The sequence below is a fragment of the Bos mutus genome, chromosome 13 (genome assembly GCF_027580195.1).
Source record: "Bos mutus isolate GX-2022 chromosome 13, NWIPB_WYAK_1.1, whole genome shotgun sequence".
Taxonomy (NCBI): domain Eukaryota; kingdom Metazoa; phylum Chordata; class Mammalia; order Artiodactyla; family Bovidae; genus Bos; species Bos mutus.
In genome coordinates this window covers 33,264,933-33,288,519 of record NC_091629.1, presented here as the reverse complement: position 1 = coordinate 33,288,519, position 23,587 = coordinate 33,264,933, and positions in this window count along the sequence as shown.

Sequence of the window (23,587 nt, the reverse complement as noted above, 5' to 3'; positions counted from 1 at the left end):
ATTTGCAGAGTTTTTCTGACTGTGGTATGCCTAACCTATTTTAACTGATACTAGAAAATTTACTACTGGCAGATCCTCTATCTTAGGAAGATAGAAAATGAATCCAGAAGAAAAGACTGCAAAATATACTATGAAAATGAATATAATTTTTCATAAGTAGGAAGCAGCATTTGAATAAGAAGGAGGAGGAGGGAGAGGAGGAAGAGGAGAACTTTGTCTACATTTACATGCACTATAAAACTTAAATAATGGCAATAGTTTACAGTAGAGGCAATAATCAGCATAGTATTAATATGAAAATATGTTGAATATTCTCCCTTTGCCCTCCCAGACCTACTTTTCACCATTCTTCAACTTGCTAGGGCCCTCAAGAGTCTGACATTTAAGCATCAATATCTCCCTTTCCCTCCTGTTTCTGGTCAAGTTCAAGCAATGACAGGCACCACTGAAAGTCCAGGTTAGGGCATTTATTCTCCCCGCTATCTACCTGTCAGACTGTTAGTGGCCAGTTGGTCTGACCCTTTATGGAAGATTCAGCTTCTGTTATGCTGTCCTGTCCTTTATACTTTCTGTATTCTATAGTTACTCCCATCCCTTGCCCTTAAGTCCTTCCCTACTTTTACCAGCCCTGAGGTGCTCCATCACATCGAGTTTCATTGTGCCTATCTATACCTTTATTGACAGTTCCCTTATTACACTCTCTTCACTGACCACATTTAAGTACACCACCGGCTTCTTGTCAGGACCCTATCTGATGCAGTGACTCAGGGGTTCTTAACTGAGACCTCAAAGCACATTGGGCAATGTGTGGAGACATCGATGATTATCACAACTTGGATAATATCATTGGCTTCCAGTGGGTAGAACCTATGGAACCTGCCAAACAGCCTACAATGCACCACAAAGTATGATCCAAGACAAAATGTCAATATTGCCAAGGTTGAGAAAATGCTCATTAACTGAAAATATGGCCAAGAAACAGCACAAATCTATGAAAGAAATAAATGTTCATTTCAACAAAAGATATTAGGGACAGTTAGAGTTTAACCATTTCAAGCAAACAAATATAACTTTATATTACATATCAAAGTAAATTTCAGAGTCATTCACAAGGTCACAGACTTAACACAATGAGAACTCTAGATTTAACACTTTATCACAAAACTCAAAACTAAATTTTAGTTCCTATAACTTCTTATTAATTTACTCTTATAATTGTAGGCATCTGTTGCTTAATATCAGCTATGTTTTCCCCAAAATCACATATTCTATGCAAATGTTTGTTGTTCAGTTGTGTCCAACTCTTTGTGACCCATGGACTGTAGCCCGCCAACCTCTCATGTCCATGGGATTCTCCAAGCAAGAATACTGGAGTAGGTTGCCATTTCCTTCTCCAGGGTATCTTCCCAACCCAGAGATCAAATCTGGTCTCCTGCATTGCAGGCAGATTCTTTACTGTCTGAGTCATCAAATATTAAAATGGTAAAAATATATGTTCATATCAATCTGAAATCCTCAAGCATATTAAAATAGTAAAATGCCTATATGTACATAACAAACTATCATGTTAAGATGGAAATACTTTAAAACTGGCTTCCAATCACAAAGCAATTCATAATTGCTAACAAGCAGTTTCTGTGCGCGAAGTGGTCCAGCCTCTCCTGGCTCCAGAACCTCCATCCACCTTGTGGATATGTGCTACAGTTTCTAAAATGCCCACATGTGCTTCTGCCATTCTACCAATTGCATCTGGAATATAATTGAAAACTTATCATGTTAAATATATTGTTAATGTTATATAGAGCTTTGGGAATATAAATATAATTTTTCTTAAAAGCAGTCACCTGAAAAATGTATTGAGAGAGTTGTATATCCTATGACGGTTAAAAATCAGGAAAATGTTAACTAGGCATTAGGCATTCTGTGGATTACAATTGTTCACCTCCTGGTTCAGTATCCCACTGTTAGCTAAGGCAGTCAGTTCTAACAGATCAGAAGCAAGTGGCACAAGGAGCCCCTCTGGATGTCAGGCATCTAATAGTCCTCACACTATTAGAATTTCAGTACACTCTGGGAATTTGCTTGGCTTTTCACGTGCAAAAGAAAAGATCCCAAGTACAATGTGCTTTATCTTCAGAGCCAGTTCATCAGAGCAACAAAGATGGGGGCTGTCTGTGGGGCTGCAAAGGGTACTTGAGCACCTGCATAGGAGAGAAGGCTGAGAAGAAAAATATTACACAGGACTCTTTCTGTGGACATTTGATAATCTAGCTAAACATCAAATATCTGGGTTGTTATCATACTGCAACAAAAGCATCAAGCTTTGTATATTAACACAACAAACCAGTGAGCTCTTTCTCTTTACTGTAAGATTCATGCCTCAATATTTTCTCAATTATCACATAATTTCATCTTCTTTTTACCTTTTTGACCAGTACTATATGTAGATTTGATGATTTTTTTTTTCTTTTTATGCCTTCAGTGCCCACATTCACCTAATTAGTGATAAGGGGCCTGGAGCTATCAATGCATTAGAATCTTGGTTCCTGTGGTTAACTAACTAATCCAGCTATGTTAATTTATCTTTGCTTTCACTTGACATGTAGTTTGTCAGACTGGGTCCAAATAGTCCCCTTAGTCAACCTGAGGTGATCTATATCTGTTAAGTCAATTTCTTCTCCAAGGAAGGTCATTTCTAGCTGAGTGTAATAAACCAGGGCTCTGTAACAACCAAGAGGGGTGGGGTGGGGAGGGAGGTGGGATGGAGCTTCAAGAGGAAGGGGACATATATGTACCTAAGGCTGATTCATGCTGATGTTTGGCAGAAACCAACACAATTCTGTAAAGCAGTTATCCTTCAGTTAAAAATTATTAGTTTTAAAAAGTCAATCAAAAAGGTATAGCTCTCTACATAATTATTACCTGAATGATGATTCTTAGCTTGTTTACATCATATTGCCACTTATTCATGAGTTTTTAAAGAAATTTAAAGGGTTGCTGACCAGCATTTACACTTTTAAAATAGCTGAATTTTCCTCATGGTGCAGGGGTTAAGAATCCACCTGCCAATGCAGGGGACATGGGTCCAAGAAATTCCACACACCCCAGAGATCAACTAGCCCTGTGTGCCACAACTACTGAGCCCACGCTCTAGAGCCTATGTTCCACAAGAGAAGCCATGGCAATGAGAAGCTCAAGCATGACAACAAAAAGTAGCCCCTACTTGTGTGAGTAAAGGAAGCCTGGGCACAGCAACAAAGATCCAGTGCAGACATAAAAATAAATTAATTAAAAAATAAAAATGAAATAGTATTGAAAACATCAGATTGTATTCAAGGAGCAAGATGAACATAACTCAAGAAACTTTTGTTTCAGCTTATACACACACACACATGCATACCACACATATACACACACATAATGTATTACATAATGCACAATATATATATACATATAAATATATAAAGCATTTTAATTCTAGATTACAATTACAGAAATTTTGAAAATCATTGATCCAAATAATTTTTTATTTTCTTCTACACTTTATTACAATACTATGATGACTGATACATTTCCCCACATCTTCAACTGATAAGAGATTCCTCCAGTAAACATGCACCCAACTTCTGACATTGTCCATAACATGGCCTGTAGATACTATGTGCTCAATAAATGTTAAAGAATTTGCAGTTGAATAGAAGTTGCAAATCTACTCAAGTAGAGATTTGGGGAAAATTCTTGACTCTTAAGGTTAGTGGTTTACTTACATAAAATATTTTCTGGATATCCCTGGTCTTAGATGAAAAGATAATGAACAAATAATAGTAAAACCTGGATTAAATAGTACCCAATTTGTTCTGAGCCCTCTACCAGAATTCTACTTTATTATTTGCTTTCATCAGGAGCAGGCAAGACACAATAATAAAAAGTTCTATTGAAATTTTAATTTAGAAATAGTCCATGGTTTTGGAATATCCTAATACAAGAACATGTGAGGCTTGTGCTATAAAAAGTACAAAATTGTGAAGAGATATGATACTACATTATGGTAAACATAATATCATATGAGTTTGACATAATAAGGGTTATTTAAAAGTTATCAACAAAATGGCTTTGATTCCTAGGTATCTCACTGATGACTTTGACAAGTATTTATGTCTGCTTTCTGGTATTTAATTAGAGTTATGTTTCTTGATTTTAGAGTGCCTGGACCTTATCTTAGCTTAAGTTTTGAATCAAAAGAAGAAAAGACCAGAAATGATTAGAGATGTTTTATAAAGAACATTATCAGACTCAAAGACATAGAAAACAAACTAGTGATTACCAAAGAGTGAGGGAAGGTATAAGTTATAATACTGGGATTAACAGGTACAAACTAATATATATAAAATTAATAAACAACAAGCTCCTACTGATGTTCAAATAAATCATAAACCATAATGGAAAATAATATGAAAAAGAACATGTATATATATATGTATGACCTCCCTGGTAGTTTAGTTGGTAAAGGATCTGCCTGGAATGCAGGAAACCCAGGTTTGATCCCTGGGTGGGGAAGATCCCCTGGAGAGGGAAATGGCAACCCACTCCAGTATTCTTGCCTGGAAAATCTCATGGACAGAGGAGCCTGACAGGCTACAGTCCATTGGGTTGCAAAGAGTTGGACATGACTTAGCAACTAAGCCAACCTTATTTGGAATACAGGAGTCATGAGAGATTTTTGCCCAATAATCCACATCTAAAACACTATAAGGATCTGCTTCTCAAAGCAGTCATGCCAAGGCACAGCTAGAGATCCTTACTCATCAAAGAGATACTTGTTAGTGTTTAACATACTCAACTGTAAGACTAGAAGGTGGACTAGAAGGTATAAAGGTTTCCAGCAAAAATGTCATAGCACCAAGAACTTTTTGTTTAACATTAATTTAATCAGAAGATGTCATTCTTCTAGTGGCAAGGATTAGAAGTCAGTATAAGTCATATATTCATGGAGCAACTGTCCCTTGGGGAACACAAGAGTTATTTTAGGAGCTCTCCATATTTAATTTTAATTTAATCTTCAAAAATTCTGTAAAGCATAGGTATTTTTATACTCAGCAAAGAAAGGAAAAGTGAGTTAAATGAATCTAAGTAACTCCCTAGGGTCATCCACTTAATTATTAACATATTCTGGATTTAAACATTCTCTCACGCCCATTTTCTTTAAACCATACGGTGACATCCTGGCTAGTCTCTCAGAGGTTTAAAAGCTTTGACCATGATATGCTCAAACACCTTTTCATACATTTGTACAGTTCTCTCATTGACCAGATCAGAGTTAAGTGCTCTCATTGGCCAGATCAGAGTTAAGCACCCAACTTTGGAGTCAAGGATCAGGTCAAGATCAGAAGGACATACGGGCACTATTTAAAATACATCTTGAGAATGATGGATATCCATAATAATCACTGGGTATCCAAGCCATTTGTACACACCCTAAAATAGTCCTTATCTTATTACATTGTAATCTTTCATGTGTTTGTCTTCCTCTACTGGATATAATTACTTTGATGTGTGTGTGTGTGCTCAGTAGCTCAGTCATGTCTGACTCTTTTCAACCTCATGGACTGTAGTTCTCCAGGCTCCTCCATCCGTGAGATTTCCCAGGCAAGAATACTGGAGTGGGTTGCCATTCCCTTTTCCAGGGAATCTTCCTGACCCAGGGATAGAACCTGTGTCTCTTGCATTGGCAGGTGGATTCTTTACGACTGAGCCGCTTGGGGAGTCTTTACCTTAATATATAAAATAGCAATTAGCAAACATTTTTCCTTGGATTAATTTAAAAGCATTCAAACTTTCATTCAATTCGCTTCTATCATAGTCAATAAATTTAAATAGTTCTATTGAAAAACCTTGAGATTCTATATCAATAATAGTAATAGCAGTGATTATTATTATTATAGCTACTATATTTAGCAGTTATTATATGCCAGATGAGGCTTTCCTGATGGTTCAGCAGGTAAAGAATTCACCTGCAACATAGGAGACCTAGGAGACATGGGTTCAATCCCTGGGTCAGGAAGAGCCCCTAGAGGAGAGCATGGTAACCCACACCAGTATTCTTGCTGGGAAAATGCCATGGAGAGGAGACTGGCTGGCTATGGTCCATGGGATTGCAGAGTCAGACAAGACTGAAGTGACTGAGAACATCACAGAGCACATATGCCAGATATTATGCTAAGTATTTTGCAAATATTCTCTTTTTAAATCTTCATGATGTCCTGTGAGATAAATATTACTTTCTCCAAGATACAGATGGGATGGCAGATTTTAAAAGTTCGGCATACCCAAGAAGGTCACTGAGCCAATACATTGTGAAGACAGAGTCTAACTATTCTGAGTCCAGGGATCCCTTTTGTTAACTAGTATGTGACACTGCCTTAACCAATATGCAAGCTTCTTTAGACCCATTCCTTTGATACTGTCATCAATTTAATCTAAATAGTTCATTCTTATCAAATATACTCCCACAAGCATCATGCTATTAATTTCACAATGTCAATAAAGAGTTACTTTCTTTGATTTGTAAATAGTGATGCTGAGGCTTTCAGAAAGAAAAAACATCATAGTGCCTGATTATACTTTATCTGAACCACATCCCATGTTTTCTGCCTCTCATTTCTGTCCTCTTCATTGGAACATCAAACATGCAAAATTTATTTATTTATATGTTTATTGGAAACATTATGAACAAAATATTAATGAGGTAAAAGTGCATTTAATATGCTAACTTTGAAAAAGTTTTGACTTCTAGGCCATCCATAAAGCATTTCCCAGCATGAAACCTCACTTCTTTAGGAGACCAAATGCTAGCAATGGAAAAAATGATCGATTAAAATAAGAACATTATGCAAGAGAAAATAAATCTGGGATCAGTTGGTTGAGGTTTTTCCACAGTATTTCCAAATGTTTCAGTAGCAACAGAAGTTAGATAAACAAAGGATAGAAATGTACCTTACTCTCAAAATAATCTGAACAATTATGACTCAGAAAAGAGTCATACTACAGACTTCAAGAAAATGTTCATGTGGCTGAGAAGGTTACAGAATCCTAAGCATCATTAGGAAAAGTATGGGAAACAGAGCAGAAAATGTTATCTGTCTCATCTGTGGAAAAATGGTTTACCCACATTTGGGGTCATAGGTATCATTTGGTCACTGTAGCTAAAAAAAACTGAGAACAACTAGAGAAGAGCTGTTAAAATGGACAAGGAGTTTCTTTATGAGAACAGACTAAGAAATAGTATTGTTAAGTCTGAAAAAGACATAAACTGTAAAGGAATATACCAAAGACTTTAAAAGCATAATGTGTTTGGCTAGCAGGAACACAGTTTACCATTAACATTGAAAATATTTCAGAGTAATAGAGAAAAAAAGTCTCTGTGATTAACAAGCATATCAAGTTTATTATCCAGGTTCGATGCATGATACAGGGTGCTCGGGGCTGGTGCACTGGGATGACCCAGAGGGATGGTATGGGGAGGGAGGTGGGAGGGGGGTTATGGATGGGGAACATGTGTACACCTGTGGCAGATTTATGTTGATGTATGGCAAAACCATAAATATTGAAAAGTAATTAGCCTCCAATTAAAATAAATAAATTTATATCAGAAATAAATAAATAAATAGACAATTTAACAAGATTACTTCATTGATAACAGCATGAATTGAGTCAGAGGTTAAGAAGCAATTAATTTGTAGATAGTAGATATGCAACAGATTACTAAGTGTGGACCAGAGATTGCTGGCCCAGGTTTTTTGTTCTAATATTGGCATGAAAAGCAATCATGAAATTGCTTCCATGAGACATTCTTTCTTACTATTAGTAAAAACAGAAACTATACTCTTAGGGAAGAGAACTAAGCCAACTAAATTAAATTAACAAGACTTGAGTTATCAAGGTCCCTCTGAGGACTTACACCCTTCCACCAAACCAGTAAGATCTGCCTGTAACTAGATGCAGCAAGCTCTGGATGCTCCCTTTTCAACTATCATTCGGAATTATATCAATGGATCAGTCACACAGACGCATACTAAAAGGACATCTGGTGAGCTGATTGTGTTGGAGCCACCTGTGGTTCCCAATGATATCTGCTCACTTATGTTCATGTTCACATTCTCTTCATTCCATTGCTCATCTCTCAGTGAAAGTATGAAAACTATAACTGATATATTCAGAGTCCTTTCACAGTGTTATAAAAGTTATCCCCAAAGAAAATTCATAAAAGAGGCCAAGGAGATACATTGCTGATGGACCAATTAAACAAGTGTCACTATTTTGTGACTTATGGGCTAATGCTTCTTTTCACAGTCCAGAGGAGTGAGAATCTTGAAGATAGAGCCAATGATCAATTTATTGTTAGTTGACTTCCTCTGTAACCTGAACCACTATTGTTCCAGTAGACATTTGATGAATTGAATTAAGAAAGTTTAGAAATGAAGCTAGCCAGAAGGTGTGAAGGGGAAAGCATTGCAGAGAGGCTATGAGACAGGAGCAGCACATAGACGCAAGACTAGAATGGAGTTACATAAATTGTTTAGCTTTGCACACTAGTTCAAATGAGTCCTCTTGTCTTTTGAAGATCACCTGATGGTAGTTTAAGGAAATAAGCACTCATTTAATTTCAAACATTCCTCAATAAAACAAAACTCCTGATTTCAGGGGTTGTGTGTTAGCTATTGCTATCAACAGAAGGAACAAGCCTACTTGAGGAGAAATCATGAAATTGGCTAACGTCTACAAGTTCTCTTCAGTATGCTGTGATTAAAATGACATCGCCAGAGGTGGACTTGTTTGTTTGTAAGATTGTTGCTTTAATTTGGTCATTACTTCTGAAGTTTCCAGGGAAAAACCTCTAAGGGTAGACTTGCCCTTAAATATAATGTGTTTCATTCTTTTAAACATTTATTACTATTAGCCCTGGAATCTGGTTTCTCTATTATTTGGGGAATGGTTGGCTGTTTCCCAAGAAGGCAGTTTGATGACTCCAGGACACCAAGTCCCCAGAATGGTTCTACTGGGTAATTCAGTAAGTGCCAGGCATTCTCCCTCAAGACTATTAAACATGAACTTTGCATTCTAATATAACTGGACAGAAGCTATTTTAATAGTGGACCTTTAATAGTGAAAATTGCAGCCACACAAATGGAAAAGACTGACAATGCAATAACCATTTATGTTTAGTTTTGAAACAAGTCACATGCTTATTTCAAGTAAATTGGCCTGATTAAGATTGCTTGGGAAAGGGGCCATAGAGGGATAGAAAGTAAAAGATCTCAGGAGGATTCTAAGGCATGAAACCAGATCTCAATCCACTAACTATGCTCTCAGGCGCGCACAAATGCAGTAGGTTATATTCCCAGATATTTCAATCCTTGTGTGATATTTCCAGTGTTTTTGCCCATCAACTTACCATGAAAAGTTCTTGCTAAGGAAAAACATTGACTGATGAGACCACTGCCTTTCTGTTTGTCAACCTACTTTACAAAGTAGTGACCTACTAAAGTGTGACAAGCCCACCCAAAGAAAGTCAAGGCAGCCATCTTGCCTTAATGAATCTATGGGACCTTGAAATAAAATCATCTGGAAAGTTTTGCATTTACTCTTTAAACTTTATCACAGTTTCCCTAAAACTTGTGGGTAAATTCTTCCAATCTTCAAGTTAAAATACAAAATAATTTAAAACACAAGTAATTTATAATACATATATCTAATTTCCACTTTAGTTCAAGACAGCAGCTTAAGATTTGTCTTTACTTCACAACAAACAACTCTATGAGGCAAGATTATTCATAACTTTATTAATATATATGAAGCAACTGAGGGTCAGAGATATTAAACAATTTGCCCAGGGCCATGCAACTAATTAATAATAAAGGCTCGGGATTTGATTCCATAGTTATCCTCACCATCAGAAGAACTATTGATTCTTGTCAATAAAGACCTTGGTATGAAGTTCATTCCTAACAATTTAGGATTCCTTTGGAAAAATGGTGGGCTCTCCAAAGTGGCCTATCCATATTTGACTCCCCTTGGCAATAACAAACAATATTTCAAAAAAATTTTCAGATGTTTATTGAATCTCCACTACATTTAAGGCACTGTTCTAGGCCCTACATTGGGTGCTGTGCAGGACACTGTCCAGACTTTAAGGGCCTATGTGTGTGTGCTAAGTCGCTTAGTCATATCTGACTCTGTGCGACCCCAAGGACTGTAGTCCTCCAGGCTCCCCTGTCCACGGGATTCTCCAGGCAAGAATACTGGAGTGGGTTGCCATTTCCTTCTCCAAAACCCAGGGATTGAACTCACATTTCCTACTTCTGTCTCCTGCATTACAGGTGAATTTTTTACCACTAGCACCACCTGGAAAACCCTAAAGGGACTATGAAAATTATCAAATCTAAACATCATACTTTTTTTTATATTAGAGACTTCAAAATTCAAGACACTAGATTTCTGGCTTGTAGTCACAAAGCTAGTTAGTTGTGGAATTGAGACTAGAACTTCTGAAATCTAGAACAGAACTTCTTTGTGATAAAGTTTTGGAAAGTCAAATATAAATCTTTGCCTTTAAGGAACTTACAGTCTAAATGAGAAAACAGAATGCAAAACCATGAAATGATAGGTAATATACAAATTCAAATTCCAGTAACAAACAATTCTACTCCTCGGTATATATCTCAAAATAAGGATCCACTAATTCAACAAGATACATACACCGCAATGTTCATAGAAGCATTATTTACAATTACAAAGACATGGAAGCAACCTAAGTGTCCATCAGCTAATGAATGGATGAATAAAATGTGGCATATATACATATATGTACAATGAAATATTACTCAGCCATAAAAAAGAACAAAATTTTGTCATTTAAATAAAGCATTGTGAATGGCCTTGATGGGAGGGGCATTATGCTGAATGCAATAAATCAAAGACAAATATAAGCATTGCTCATATGTGGAATCTAAAAAAATAAACCAAACTAGTAAATATAACAAAAAGAAACAGACCCACAGATATAGAGAAGAAACTAGTGGTTACCAGTGGGGAGAAGGAAGGGAGTAGAAAAAAATATAAGAGTAGGGGAGTAAGAAGTACAAGATATTAGGTATAAATAAGCTATAAGGTTATATTGTCCAACATGGGGTTGTAGTCAATATTTTAAAATAACTATAAATTGAGTATAGTCTTTAAAAATTATGAATCACTGTTATACACTTGTAACTTATATAATATTGCATAGCAACTATACTTCAATTTAAAAAGAACAAATTATTTGGAGAATTCTAATTCTACCTAAAAATAAAATTTTAAAGTTCCAACAAAGATATCAAGGCAAGCTGTCACAAGAGTACATTATGGCCAAAAAGTGTTAGGATTCAAAAGTGAAAATTTAGTGTAAGCTGGAAAGTCATCCTCAAGGAGAAAGAAGATAAACTTGATCATGTGGAAAGTCATTGATGGAAGATAAATGGGAAATTGCTCACCTGGTGGAAATTATATATTAATAGGTAAAAGCATAGAAGCAGGAAGATTAAGACAGAATGAGGATCCAAGTAGAACTTCTATGAGCCTCTTATCCTTGATAATTACATGTATCTTCTCCAATCTACCCGATTTCTATAGGTTCCATCCACCAGTGAACTCTAAATCATTATGGTATCTGATACATATTAAGAGTTCTACAATGTTTTTGATGAAGGAAAGAATGAAGAGGGAGAGAGAAAGGAAGGAGGAAGCAGTTAGAATTACAGAATGAATAACACCAGATAAGATAATAAAATAGTCCCCTTGGGATAAAAAAAAAAAAAAAAAAAGATTAAAAAAAAAGTAAAGGACTTCACTCACTCTCTGCTCACATCCAAAGTTATCAACAGTCCCCAAAAAGGCACAGCTAGAGCCTGCTATCAGCACAGTACTAATAACAGCCTATTTATCAGCCCACTAACATCATCTAGTAATGGTAAATTGCTTCAGATTGCAGACGGCCTTCACCAGCTAAAAGGTCCTTTCCAATTTGAGGCAGGGAAGAGGTGTTCAAAAGGAGGAAGGAGTTGGAGGATGCATGTTAATGAGAAATTTTTTCAAACATCCATGTATACTTAGTGATAAAATGCTTCTATGCTAGCATCATTTCCTGTACAGACAATGTAACTTTCTTAGATCCACACAAAATTGCTGCCAGGCTGAATATCTAAGCTAACCTAACAATACATCCCCTCAGCAGGTGAGGGACAAGCTGAACGGCAGCTAATCAGACATATTGGAAAGCTGAGCTCTGACCTGTGCTCCAGTGGTAACATAGAGACTTGGAGAACCTGAAAAGAAAGTGTGGATGTTGACCACAAATGTTGAACAGATCAAAACAATCATAAAGGAGAGAATGAACCAGTCAGAGGCAGCATGTATGTGAAGATAACGTTTTGGGTTTTTTTTTTTCCCCTTAAAAGTGAACTTATGGAATCGAAATGGACAAAGTAACCAAAATAGCGACTCTTAAATCCAGCAAAATCCAGCAATGCCTTGGAAGTCTGGGGTATTTGCTGGATTTTTTTTTTTTTTTTTATTTTACAATAAAGTATTGTAAAGTATTGTATTGGTTTTGCTATACATATTTCTTAATGAAATTCTCAGAAGGCTATGTGGGGAAGAGTAATTTATTTTAGGGTAGTGCCATTTGTCTACAGACAAAACCTTTTGGTGTGTTTCTCTGGAAGTGGCCATGGATTTGGGTCACATAGATAGAGTTTCCGTAGAGAAATACTGAGTAGCCACTTGAGCTCTAAGGTAGAACCAGAAAACACTGTGTGAAGAGAAAATACATGTGGCCTCAGTTGTGGAGTAGTGCCCACGTGACCTGTGCCCATGACCCCCTAGCCTTACTGTTGGTAGTTCTTTGCCCAGGAACACTCTCCTCCCACTATCCCCCAAGTCAGCTGATTTTCTTCCTTTATGCCTGGAAATAGCCTCTATTTTCAAAATTGGATATAGGCATCAACCCCTGGCTCAGGAAGCAAATGTCTCTTCAGCTACAGAGCCCCTCCATGCACTCCCATTCCTTAGGATACAGAAGATATTATTTAAAAAATAAAAATTTTTGTCTCCTCTTTGCACAAGGAATTAACCTGAATACCTGCTGGACTTCCCTGTTGGCTCAGATAGTAAAGAATCTGTCTGTAATGCAGGAGACCTGAGTTTGATCCCTGGATTGAGAAGATTCTTTGGAAAAGGGAATAGCTACCCACTCCATTATTTTTGTCTGGAGAATCCCATGGACAGAGGAGAGTGGCTGGATACAGTCCATGGGGTTACAAAGAGTCAGACATGACTGAGCAACTCACTTTCACACCTGCTGAGGACATCTGCTGAGTCAGTGTGTGGTCTGTGAGGCCACTCTGTGTCCTCCTAAGAAGCTGGATTTCATGCACAGTCAAGAAGAAGGCAAGTGCATGAGGCATATAAGCAGTCCAGAGGGGACAAATCTCTGAGTGTGGGAACTTAGCTAGAATAAATTCTTGTCTACGTCATTATAACACCTTAGCTGTAATTAACACCAGGTGTGCTGCTTCTCCCCGGAGAAGGCAATGGCACCCCACTCCAGTACTCTTGCCTGAAAAACCCCATGGACGGAGGAGCATGGTGGGCTGCAGTCCGTGGGGTCGCTGAGAGTCGGACAGGACTGAGCGACTTCACTTTCACTTTTCACTTTCATGCATTGGAGAAGGAAATGGCAACCCACTCCAGTGTTCTTGCCTGGAGAATCCTAGGGACGGGGGAGCCTGGTGGGCTGCCGTCTACGGGGTCGCACAGAGTCGGACACGACTGAAGTGACTTAGCAGCAGCAGCAGCAGCAGCGGTGCTGCTTCTCCCAGGATGATTTCCTCTGGTATGACATACATCTATAGCCAGTACCAGAGGGGCCCCACAGCGGCTGCAGCCTCGTACATGGGAAAATCCATAAAGATTTTTTAACTTTGCAAGGAAAAAAGTGCATCAGAAAAGTTTTCATCAAATATTAATATCACAAGGCAGAGAGCCATTTTTCTTCTTTAGTAATTTAGTAATTCTCCATAGGTCCTTGATTATCAGGGTAGTTCCTCATCTACTAAATTTTCAAGTTAATTATCCAGTTCATGCTGGCCTTAGTAATTGAGTAATAAGTGCACTATTTTTTTTGAAAGTAGAGTGGTTGGGGTATATAGCTTTCTATATTTTTTATTTAGCAATCTTTTAAAAATTTAATTAATTTACAGAAAAATTATAAGAGTAGTACCAAAACGTTCTATATCTAGATATAGATATGTTTTACCCAGATAAGTCACCACCAATATCTGACTGCATTTGCTTTGTAATTTTCTCTCAATGTATTCATGCAAACACACAGAGCAGTTTTTTTCTGAACCATTTGACAATAAGTTGTAGACATCATACATTTTAACCCCTAAATACTTCAGTGTATATCTCCTAAGAATAGGGGCACAATTTTACACTATATAATTATCATAATTAGGACATTTAACGTTGATAAAGTATCCCATAATCCATATTACAGCTAATCCATAATCCATATTTAAATTTCACCGACTTACCCAACATGTCCTTTATAGTGATTTTCCTCATCCCTGCACCAAGTACAAAATTCAGTCCAAGTCCAGGATCGCCAGTGGCATTTAACGGTCATATCATTTTAGTTTCCTTTGAGAGACTCACTAGGAAGAGTTCCTCAGTCTTCCTTTGCCAGCATGATATTCACAACACTTTGAATGAAGAGAGGGCTGTGATGTTATAGCTTGTCTCTTAGTTGATCTGAAATTTCCTAGGATTAGGTCAGTTTATGAAAATTTGGCAGGAATACTACACAAATGATGTGTTGTTCTCACTATATCCCATTAAAGCATATCTAATATTAGTTCGTCCCACTGCTAATGATGTGAACTTTGATTACAAGTTATCATGGTGTTAACCAGGTTTTGTCCACTGATAAATTACTAGGTTTCCATTTGTAATTAATGTATAAAATCTAGGGAGATAACTTTAAATTGAGACTATATAAATGTCCTCTTTCTCATTAACATTTCATTTTTTAAAGCATTCATTGATGAGTCTGACAAAGTTGTGATGGTCAAACTCCTTCATTCCAGGGAAAGGAAAGCTCTCCCTTACAATAGAATGTCAACTAGCAAACTCACTTTTACATGTTAGAGATGGCAAACAACCTGGCATGTTTTAGTAGCTAACCTGTTATACCAGAATTTTCTTGCTGGCCTCTGTTATTTTTCTAGAATAATAATGGGGCCCTTTATTGAGAATTCTCTAGGACATAGCAGATTACCTTTGCACTATAATGGAGATACTGATATATTTTTCTATTTGTCACAATTTAACAACACTTACGTAGTATATGCTAAATTCTAAGCACTCTTTATTCTTTTCTGGGTTCAACTCTTTTTTTTTTTTTTAACTAGAGGATGACTGCTTTACAATGTTGTGTTCATTTCTGCCATACAACAACACAAATCAGCCATAATTATATATACATATATCCCCTCCCTCATGAGCCTCCAACCCCCATCCCATCTCACCCCTCTGGGTCATCACAGATAATCAGGCTGGCTTAGGCACTTGTTTAAATGTTTTAAAAATATTAACCATTTAAAAAGCACTATTATAACCTTATGAGGTAGGTACTATTATTATTACAATTTTACAGATAAGGAAATGGAGGCAGTGGACCTGAGTAATGTGTTTAAGTTCAAGCAGCTTATAAAAATCAATGTATCAGGGCTTCCCTGGTGGCTCAATGGTAAAGAATCTGCCCACCAATATGGGCTTCCCTGATAGCTCAGTTGGTAAAGAATCTGCCTGCAATGCAGGAGACCCTGGTTTGATCCCTGGGTCGGGAAGATCCCCTGGAGAAGGGATAGGCTACCCACTCCAGTATTCTCGGGCTTCCCTTGTGGCTCAGCTGGTAATAAATCCATCTGCAATGATGGAGACCTGGGGTCGATCCCTGGGTTGGGAAGATCCCCTGGAGAAGGGAAAGGCTTACCCACTCCAGTATTCTGGCCTGGAGAATTCCATGGACTGTATAGTCCATGGGGTTGCAAAGAGTTGGACACAATTGAGCAGCTTTCACTCATCACTGCAGGAGATTTGGGTTCAATCCCTGGTCCAGGAAGATCCCACATGCCTTGGAGTAACTAAGCCCATGCCACAGTACGAAGTCCATGCAACACAACTAGAGAGTGGCCCCCACTCCCTGCAACTAGAGAAAAGCCCATGCAACAGTGAAGACCCAGTACAGCCAAGAACACTGTTTAAAGAAATAAAAAAATAGTTAATTAATTTCAAAACCACATTAATCCATAATTTTTTGATCATGCTGAAGTGTCTCATTCCAAAACAGTGTGAGTCCAGAAATGTGTATCCTTCAGTTCAGTACAGTTCAGTTGCTCAGTCGGGTCTGACTCTTTGCGACCCCATGAATTGCAGCATGCCAGGCCTCCCTGTCCATCACCAACTCCCGGAGTTCACTCAAACTCACGTCCATCGAGTCAGTGATGCCATCCAGCCATCTCATCCTCTGTCGTCCCCTTTTCCTCCTGCCCCCAATCCCTCCCAGCATCAGAGGCTTTTCCAATGAGTCAACTCTTCGCATGAGGTGGCCAAAGTACTGGAGTTTCAGCTTTAGCATCATTCCTTCCAAAGAACACCCAGGGCTGGTCTCCTTAAGAATGGACTGGTTGGATCTCCTTGCAGTCCAAGGGACTCTCAACAGTCTTCTCCAACACCACAGTTCAAAAGCATCAATTCTTCAGCGTTCAGCTTTCTTCACAGTCCAACTCTCACATCCATATATGACCACTGGAAAAACCATAGCCTTGACTAGACAGACCTTTGTGGGCTAAGTAATGTCTCTGCTTTTGAATGTCTCTATCTAGGTTGGTCATAACTTTCCTTCCAAGGAGTAAGCGTCTTTTAATTTCATGGCTGCAGTCACCATCTGCAGTGATTTTGGAGCCCAAAAAAATAAAGTCTGACACTGTTTCCACTGTTTCCCCATCTATTTGCCATGAAGTGATGGGACCAGGTACCATGATCTTCGTTTTCTGAATGTTGAGCTTTAAGTCAACTTTTTCACTCTCCTCTTTCACTTTCATCAAGAGGCTTTTGAGTTCCTCTTCACTTTCTGCCATAAAGGTGGTATCATCTGCATATCTGAGGTTATTGATATTTCTCCCAGCCTTAAGCCATTATAATATGCTACCTCAGCACAGATGTACTATTTTTTTTCTCCAGTTCTAAGATGTTTTGACAATATCAGTGAAAAGAAACTATAGCAAACAAATTGCCTGTCATTTTTTAATCAAATACCAAATGATATTGTTGCTAATGCTGTCCCAAAAGGAAAGCATGATAAAGACAGAGGTATTCAGAAAATCCAGTTAGGGGAGAGGGTTAAAGGTTGATAACAAAGTTGGACCAGGAAGGTGAGAGAAAATTTGGGGAGAAATAGCTTCCATATAGCCTTTGGAGCACCTGTCTTGATCCCTCCAAAAGTGGAAGGGGAATCTGAGTTTCTGAGGGAGGCTGTGAGCGAGCTGAGAACTAGAGAAGACAGGATGCCAATTTGGGCAGCTCATCCTGAGAGGCAGGATGTACCCAAGAATAGGAGAAAGGTATAGCTGAGGAAGATGACAATGGATGGGGTAAGGTATGGGACATGAGGCAGGAACATCAGCAAGAGTACCAGTGTGCCATCTGGGTCAACAGTAACCTGCTCCTCAGCCTTGTCAGCCACAAGTGACTGCTGAGTCAGGGAGAAATCCAACCTCTCCTAGCCTATGGGGAAGGATATTCACATATCCCTTCCCCATTGCCTTTCTCCAAGCAGTGTAACAGCTATTACAACCAGATCAGTGAGTTGTATTTATTCAAAGTGTTTTAAAATGTTATAAATATTGGTTTGCTAACTGTGCTCTATGGTCTCTTTATGCATGAACTTGGAGGCCAAGGAGAACAAGATACCATCCCCACTTCAACCACTTCAGCTCAACTTTTAATTGCTTTATCTTTAAGAATTCTCTGGGGACTTTCATTTGAAGAAAAAAAGGTGGAATAATGCAACTAAATATCACCATGATGAAGCATTAACATTTATCTAATAAATAATAAAAGAGTAGTGTGTAGAATTTGAGAACATGCTAGTTCTAGTTCTGTTCTAGTTATGAGTGACCTCGTCTAAGGTGAAAGATGACAGATAAATGGAAAATTCCTTCTGGGCTTCTCCATATACAGCCAACTCTGCAAGTTGTGAATGTTTGTTGTGGTAAACAATGTTTGCCAAATGTTCCATATGCTTCCTGATATTCTATGGGCCCCTTGGAGTTCAGAAGAGCCATGGGACTAGATCTCATCATGACCTTTGGATGTAAGACAGGTGTGTCACTTCTGGGCCAAAGCACATAAGAGCTGGTGTGAGTTCTCTGTGTGTTTTTGTAATATGTCTCCATAATCATAGCAGCCTCCTGTTGTGATCAGGGAACTCAAATGGAAGCAACCTGGGCCATTCAATCACTACATGAAGCTCAGCTGTCTTGGAATAAGAAATAAATTTGTTCCATTAAGTTATTGACATGCGGAGTTTGTTACTGCAAACCCATCTCGCTTATCCTGACTAATATAACTGAAATAAATTGATTTAGAGCAGAGAGAATTCCAATACATGTGCTTTAAGCAGTGGTTCTCAGCCAGGGGACACGTGTATCTCCTGCACAGGATATTTGGTAATATTTTACACATTTTTGGTTGTCATAATTGGGGGAGGGAGGTGTGCTACTGGTGTCTAATGGGCAGAGAAGAGGGATGCTGGCAAATATTCTACAACACACATGACAACATCCACAACAAAGCACTTTCTGGCCCCAAATTTCAATAATGCTGAAGCTGAGAAATCTTGGCCTAAAGAAGAGGGTTAGCACATGCATTTTATGTAGGAAATTATTTATTTCTACATGAAAATCTACCCAGTAAAGATATATTTATGCCTATTATCTTTTAAAAGTTGTCCAAAAATCATTTATTTAATAGAATTTTGAAATTCAGCCCCATTGAAAAATCACTGCAGTGCCTTTTTCTCCATTTTAATAAAACAAGGAAACATCAAACAACAATTTAAATAGATCTTTATGCTTGGCATGTCTTCACTTCTTCCTTTTCATAGATTTATGATGCTTATTCATGAGAGATTTCATAATCCAATTCCCTCATTTTTTTATAATAATAAACCATTACAGAATGTCTGTAACAGAACTCATCTTACTGTTCTTTCCACTGCATCACAGTGTTCTCCTTCATTACAAAGCACTAGGTAGAGGTCTGAGGAATGTAAACAGGGAGAATAGGATAGATGGCAGAGCATCATGTTCAAAGAAGATGCATAGTTTCCAGGTGAGAGTGTTTGGTTTCGACGGGAAGGGCAGAATCAGGAAGGGAGAAAGAAAGGCTCCCCAGTGAGCTTGCCAACACAGCATGTGTCCATTCATCCACTGCTCCACAGACCCATTTAGCCATGTCTGTCTGCATCATCTTGTCTCCCAGGTGAGCACAGAGACATACAAGGTAGATCTGAATCGCAGTTTGGCAAGTGCTGTGAGAAATTTTACAAAGTAATTGAGTGAAAGCTGGATTCAGAGTTGGAATATCTAATGCCAGCTCTGACTCTAACTAATGAGTTATGTGCCTTGATCAAGCCAGCATGGACCTAAATTTTCTCAATAATCAAAGAGCAGCTACTATAGTTGAGTGCATTTCATAAGGCAAGAACTATGCCAAATGCATTTCATTATACTCTCAAGACCAACCTAGGATCATTACTCCCCCTTGCAGATGGAAGCTGGGACTCAGAGAGGTAAAGAAACATAATGAGCACAATTAGTAAGAACCAGGATTTGAACCATGATCTACTTGACTACAAAGCCAATGTCCTTAATGACTACATTGGCTACCCTCTGTTCTTCAGCTCTGCATCTCTAGCATCCCTCCCCAAATTGTTTCTTTGAGTGATTTGTGGGGTTACAAACAATTTGGAGCATAAATTGGGGTCCTTTGGCTGGAAACAACTAGCCCAGGCATTTTTATTAATCATCCACAAAACCCAAAGTTGAAGCAGGTTGTTTGTAAAATTTGCTAGGTTTGCTTCTTGCTCTAATAACAAAAAAATGTGAATACAAAATTGAGAAGCCAGAATCCCACAGGATCCAAACTTAAATTGACATTTTACAGAATATCCAAGTGAACTGGAAATACACAAGGTAAGTGAATTACCTTAAAAATAAGTCTATTGATGGTCTTTGCTTGCCAGCATAGCCAACAGGGTTTATTTTCTATTGTGTTTATTTTCTGTGTGTGAAATCTGCGTTTTGAAAAATAAAGAAAATGATTGCTTAACACAAAAATTAAGCTGATATCCTCTTTATCCTCTTGGATACCCACTAACTTTGCCAGACTGCAAAGAGTCATTCTGTAGTAAAATATTTTAAAAGGATGTGTAAACCCAGAACTTCTTAAAGAATGCCCCAAACTCAAATTCTTTATCCCCATCTTTGTATATCTTGAAGATTCCTCCATGGCAATGGGAGATGGGGAGGAGGTAGTTAAGAGTATCTTTCTCCTAGTCATCTTTTGTCCCGATGTTCTTCTGATGTATTCTCAAACTTTCTTATCTCATGGTCCCTGTCTGATATTCACTTCTCCCTCATGTTGACCCAAATGTAAATCTACTTAATTAATTTCTTCAATATGTCACTCATAAAAGACAAGATTTATGTAATAGAATTATAGTAAAGATTGAGGATAATGGTGGGAGAGGAAGAAACTTGGAACGTAGAACAGAAAACATCTTAAAATCAGTATAAGCCAGCAGTGTTCTTAAAAATACATAAGCAATTCTTACATCCTGAATTATCCATCTCTCACTCTTTGGGCCCCAGACCTATCTTCCCCTCATTTCACTAACCTTGTCCCCACATGGGCTTCCTATGAAAACCATAAAATTTTCTTTTACTTTATTATAGAGTACAATTCTGTTCTTTCAGTTTCAATCTAGCCTACCATGGGCAAGCCTGAGGTTGTGAACTTTGTTTAGAATGTTCAAGGTTGTGAAATACGTCACCTTCTTTGGGAAGAATCGGGCTTCTTGGCTGGAGGATGTTTGTGGTTAAAGTGACAATAGTTATTACAAAGCCTTCCAGAGATAAATGTGACAAAGGGGATATGTGGGAAATCAGGCAGCCTCTCACTGCTTGGGAAGTTCCCTGTTTTCATCTAATGCTTTCATCACTTTGCTGGTGTTCAAATGCCACAAAGCCTCACACAGCATTAGATTCCTGTGGGAGGAATTTGAGTTCAGAGAGTAAAGGCAGTCCAATAATAAGAATATGCATATGCATAGTCTTAGAACCAGTTTCCCCTTCAGTCAGTCTCTCCCATCAGGAAGCTTCCATAAGCTTCTTAAGCTTCTTATCCTTCTCCATCTGAGGACAGACAGACTGAAAACCACAATCAGAGGAAACTAACCAATCTGATCACATGGAACATGGCTTTGTCTAACTCAATGAAACTAGGGCCACCCAGGATGGACAGATCATGGTGGAGAGTTCTGACAAAATGTGGTCCACTGGAGAAGAGAGTGGAAAACCACTTCAGTATTCTTGCCTTGAGAACCCCATGAACAGTATGAAAAGGCAGAAAGATAGGACACTGAAAGACGAACTCCCCAGGTCGGTAGGTGCCCAATATGCTACTGGAGATCAGTGGAGAAATAACTCCAGAAAGAATGAACAGACAGAGCCAAAGCAAAAACAATACCCAGTTGTGGATATGACTGGTGATGGAAATAAAGTCCAATGCTGTAAACAGCAATATTGCATAGGAACCTCAAATGTTAGGTCCATGAATCCAGTCAAGTTGGAAGTGGTCAAACAGGAGATGGCAAGAGTGAACATCAACATTTTATGAGTCAGCAAACTAAAATGGACTGGAATGGGTAAATTTAACTCAGATGACCATTATATCTACTACTGCAGGCAAGAATCCCTTAGAAGAAATGGAGACTCCCTTAGAAGAAATGGGGTAGCCATCATAGTCAAGAAAAGAGTCCAAAATGCAGTACTTGGATGCAATCTCAAAAACGACAGGATGATCTCCATTCATTTCCAAGGCAAACTATCCAATATTACCATAATCCAAGTCTATGCCCCAACCAGTATTGCTGAGGAAGCTGATGCTGAATGGTTCTATGAAGACCTACAAGACCTTTTAGAACTAACACCAAAAAAAAAAAAAAAAAATGTCCTTTTCATTATAGAGGACTGGACTGCAAAAGTATGTAGTCAAGAAATACTTGGAGTAAAAGGCAAATTTGGCCTTGGAGTACAGAATGAAGCAGGGCAAAGGCTAATAGAGTTTTTCCAAGAAAACACTCTGGTCATAGCAAACACCCTCTTCCAACAACACAAGAGAACACTCTAAGACTTCACCAAATGGTCAACACTGAAATCAGATGGATTATATTTGCAGCCAAAGATGGAGAAGCTCTATACAGTCAGCAAAAACGACCGGGAGCTGACTGTGGCTCAGATCATGAACTCCTTATTGCCAAAGTGAAAGTGAAGTTGCTCAATCATGTCCGACTCTTTGCGACCCCATGGACTGTAGCCTACCAGGCTCCTCCATCCATGGGATTTTGCAGTCAAGAATACTGGAGTGGGTTTCCATTTCCTTATTGCCAAAATCAGACTTAAATTGATGAAAGTAGGGAAAACCACTAGACCATTCAGTTCAGTTCAGTCACTCAGCCATGTCCGACTCTTTGTGACCCCATGGACCACAGCATGCCAGGCCTCCCTGTCCATCACCAACTCCCAGAGTTTAACCAAACTCATGTCCATTGAGTAGGTGATGCCATCCAACCATCTCATCCTCTGTTGTCCCCTTCTCTCCCTGCCCTCTATCTTCCCTAGCATCAGTGTCTTTTCAAATGAGTCAGCTCTTCGCATCAGGTGGCCAAACTATTGGAGTTTCAGCTTCAACATCAGTTCTTCCAATGAACTCTCAGGACTGATCTCCTTTAGGATGGATTGGTTGGAGCTCCTTGCAGTCCAAGGGACTCTCAAGAGTCTTCTCCAACACCACAGTTCAAAAGCATCAATTCTTCAGTGCTCAGCTTTCTTTACCATCCAACTCTCACATCCATACATGACCACTGGACAAACCATAGCCTTGACGAGATGGATCTTTGTTGGCAAAGTAATGTCTCTGCTTTTTAATAAGCTGTCTAAGTTGGTCATAACTTTCCTTCCAAGGAGTAAACATCTTTTAATTCCTTGGCTGCAGTCACAATCTGCAGTGATTTTGGAGCCCCCAAATTAAAGTCAGTCACTGTTTCCCCACCTATTTCCCATGACGTAATCGGACCAGATTCCATGATCTTAGTTTTCTGAATGTTGAGCTTTAAGCCAACTTTTTCACTCTCCTCTTTCATTTT